The sequence below is a fragment of the Triticum dicoccoides genome, chromosome 2B, assembly GCF_002162155.2.
Source record: "Triticum dicoccoides isolate Atlit2015 ecotype Zavitan chromosome 2B, WEW_v2.0, whole genome shotgun sequence".
Taxonomy (NCBI): Eukaryota; Viridiplantae; Streptophyta; class Magnoliopsida; order Poales; family Poaceae; genus Triticum; species Triticum dicoccoides.
This window is the reverse complement of record NC_041383.1, coordinates 75,024,365-75,028,539: the sequence shown is the minus strand read 5'-3', so window position 1 is coordinate 75,028,539 and position 4,175 is coordinate 75,024,365. Positions and strand designations below refer to the sequence as shown.

Sequence of the window (4,175 nt, the reverse complement as noted above, 5' to 3'; positions counted from 1 at the left end):
TGAGCCAGTGTGACCTCAGTGGTTCTTCGGCATTGGCATCTCCTGGGCGCTCCTGGAGGTGTTCGAAGCGCACACCATCCGACATGAACTAAGGCTATGTTCGGTTTGCAGGATCAGAAAACATAGGAACAAAAAAATGTAAGGAATAGGGGAAACAAGCACCTATAAAACTGAGGATTTTAAAAGAGAGGAATAGCTGGGAGTGAAGCGTTCGTCGGTAATCAAAGGAAGCTGGACATCAACGGAGCAGCGAACTGTGGCTTTGGAATTTTTTTTATTTGGCTGCAGACCTTTCCCTTGGGCATGTGATGGAATATTATATTGGATTACAAGGCTGTTTCAGCTCTGTACATAGTCAGACCAGTGCGTTGCCTTGGCCAACCGCGAGAAACAAGAGCTCCGACTGGATGTTTCTTTTCCCGTGAAATACGTAGGAATCCCACGAAAACTGAAGACTTTCCCTAGTTTTACTGTTAACTTTTCCTTCACTCCGAACGCACCAATGGTAGAAAATACCACAGGGTCAGGTTCCTTTGTGTTTTCCTCCAGACCGAACGCACCCTAAACGTGTGCATGCAGGCGTTAGGACGGGGAGAAGTATGGAGCTAGCCCCGTAGTTCATGTTTTATTAGACAAAAGGACATAGGCTCGGAGTTAAATTAATGACACCCTTATACAAGAACAAATACGAGAACCACAAAACACAAGACAACACAACCCGCCACGACGGACAGATACATAGTATTACGGGGAATAGCAGATGGACACTACAACCGGCTACATGCAAGCAATGTATACCAAGAAGGAACCCAGCCTATAAAGGTCAAATTTGAACTAAAACCACGACACTTATTTTGGATCGGATGAAGTACCTTTGTATACTAACATAAGATGCCTTGCATTAGCGTACAGAGAGAGTACCATTTCTTAATGGTAGACATAACAAAGGCAGATCCTATTGATAAATGGTCGAAGGAAGGTAAAATTCCCACCAAGAATTTAGCAAGCATGTACATCAGCCACAAATATAGGCTACTGACATGGGTAGAACCACAATGGATTAACTTTAAAAAGAACCATAGCCTTGCACGTACAGAGTCATTTGATGAAGCTGTTAACCACCTTATACTGACCTAATGCTGTTTGTAGTATTCTTCAAGAACATATTCCAATTTTTGCCAGAACTGGGCCTGGAAATTACTCAAATAGGTTTGTAACCATTACTTCTTTTGTGTATTCATCATAGGTAATTTAATTTCCCTGCAGCAAAACTGCAATTTCTCCGTAATGTAAAGGCGGAGCTTCTGCTATGTTTCTTCAAAATAAGAACTAATTAACAAACTGATATTAGAATAGAATTTCCCCATCCATATTTAACACAGTGTTATTGCAGGAGCAAAAGACAGCCCCACTTTTAGTTTTTGGCTTTCGAGAACAGACACGCAAAAAGAATCACTCATGTTCCATTAAAATGCCAAGAGAAGTGGACTTCCTTTTTATTTCTCTATATATATACTGCCCACATATAATACATAGCTTACATTACTCGAACATGGTTTGCATAAAACATGTCAAATAGCTTTACATCCAGAACACTACAGGAGAAAATGTCTGAAGATGCTTAGACACTACAAAGGAGTTAGTGTGGTGGCGCGTGGTTTGCAGTTGTCCCCTACGATCATACTTAAGACCAAACGTGCTCATGTGGAGCACACAGCCATCACGGTCACCAAAGGCGCACTTAAACTCCACTCCCTCGCGTAGCACAGACTCCACAAGGCAAAAGCTGCCGTCGCCCATGTACGCGAGACCAGGCCTCGCAAATGCCAGCCGCCTCTCCGGGTCCTTGTGGAACAGTTTCTCCTTGGTCACCTTCCACTCCGGCTCCACCGCACGGCCGCTGCTGCGGGAGGCGACCTCACAGGAGCAGATGTACCCGTCGTTGTGAAGCCCGACCCATGCGTCTAGCCCGTTGTCATAGTAGGCTTGCCCATGGAATGGTAGCGCCCAATCCCCATGCAACTTCCACTCGGAAGTCCTGGTGTCGAAGGAGAAGGTGCCCTTTGGAAGATGATGATAGCTATGTCGCGCGCGGACATGAATATGGTGTGCCCGTCCGGGTGCAGCGCGTAAGAGGTGATTACGTCATCCATGGCGAACGGTGGTGGCGAGGGCACGCTTTTCCAGGACCACCTCATGGTTGGGCTCGGCCACGGATCGTCCTTGTCCATTGGCGCCCAGGACATGGCCTCGAAAGAGTGCTGCTCGTGGACATGGCGATGTGTCAACGCGTACAGCATGCCGCCGGCGGCCATGGTGAAGGTGGTCGTGTCGATGAGTCGAACCGGTGGGCGGGGACCCATGGTGAGCCCGGCCGTCTCAGTGTCGAACACGAGGGTGCGAGTGTGTGGACAGCATGGGTTGGTGGTGATGAAGATGTCGCTGCCCATGGCGGCGAAGTCCATGTGAAGACGTTTAACCGGAGAGCAGCAGGGTCGGGGAACCCATGGTGCAGGTCGGTGGTGGTGTCCTGCAAGGCGTCCACGTCGATCTTGTGGATGTTGAAGCCCTTGTGCCAATCATCCAGCACCAGGTAGAGGTGCTTCTTTGGCACACGCCGTGGCCTTTTTCCGGTGCGGCCGCCGTTGGGTTCAGAGTGGTGACGCTTAGACATGTCTCGTTCAAGCGATCTTCCGGCTCTTACTGGATCTAAAGATTGATTTTTTGATTCTGATGATGGTTACGAGGTTGCCAGTACAGAAGATGAAATTTATAGACAAACGGAAGGGCACGGAGATGACAATGGGAATCCAGATCTAACCTGGCGATGAAATGAGAGGTCTTCGAATCCATCTTATTTATGAGAAGTGGGAGCCTCGGGCTGACTCCCAGCCGGGCTCGGATTGCAGATAGGCAATTGCAGAGTACCTAGCTAGAGCCCGAGTCGGAGCAGAACCACCATGGGAAACGGCCTACAGGAGCCCCGAAGGAACTAGGGTTGGGGGAGGGAAAAAGGGGTTACCGCCGTGGTCGCCGGAGGGGTCGCCACGGCGCTCGTGCTCCGCCCTTCCTCTGCTCTCCTCATTTTCTTTGAGCGCGTTGCCTCCACGAATTCTGCGCGCGGCAGTGCGGCTCGGCCCATTGCGAGGGACGGCCTAGGCGCGCACATGGTCCCGTTCCGGGATCGAGCCTGTTTTTTTGTTTTCTTTGACAGAGTAAAATAAAATCTCTCAAAAAGCATCTTTAACACAAACAGTACATATTAAAAGATATTCATCAATCTCACTCAAGAACAGATATTCATGAATTTTTCCAAAACTTCACTGATTAAAAATGTTCATGCATTTTAAATAGCTTCCATGAATTTCTAGAAAAATAAAAAAATCTAAATTTTAAATATATTTTTTGTTTCTAAAAATAGTAATAATAAAAAACTTACCTGGATTGTTAAAAAATGTGCACAATTTTAAAAACAAGTACATGTTTTTATTTTATATTATATTAAAAAATTCTCATGATTTTTTAAAACAGTACATGTTAGTTGTTACACCCGTCCCCCGCTATTCCTTGCTCTATGTATAGATTTTTTTAAACACAGTACAAGCACATATCCGGGTCTTCAGATTGATGAAGTCAACACAAATGCCTCACTGTCGAGGGAAATGTGGTTTGATCCCTGTTGGGCTAGGGGTACAATCACCCTCCTAATCATTCAACTACATATTGATTCTTGTAGGGAATAATTTTTTGCCGTGATATTCTAAGCATTACTATCATGGAATGTCTATTCTTTGTTCCTAGCCAAGAATACTATAATAGTGTTCTAGTGCAAACCACATACCAGTTGTTATGTTTGCTGGCCCAGTTCTGCTTCGTCCCGTCCCACATCTTGTTTTCGATTTTCATGGTACAATGTTTTTACTGTGTTTCTTCAAACTAGTAAGGTGTAGTTGCAATGCGCATTGATATTGGGGACTGCTATGTGTCCGCCGATTGATCTTTTTAAAAGATCGGCCGGCTCACAGGCCGTCAGATCTAGCGCATCGGCGCCCTCCATCATTGCAACATAGGTCTTGTTGCGAAAAATTTCTGCAACCGAGGTCTTGTTGCATAATTTTTTTTGCAACAGAGGCTTTGTTGCATTTTTTAGCAACACAGGCTTTGTTGCAGAATTT

General features: G+C 46.0%; 1 pseudogene; it reads right to left on the bottom strand.

Moving 5' to 3' along the window:
* Positions 1–1,581: 1,581 nt before the first annotated feature.
* On the bottom strand, positions 1,582–2,674 carry LOC119360504 (annotated as a pseudogene).
* Positions 2,675–4,175: the final 1,501 nt, after the last annotated feature.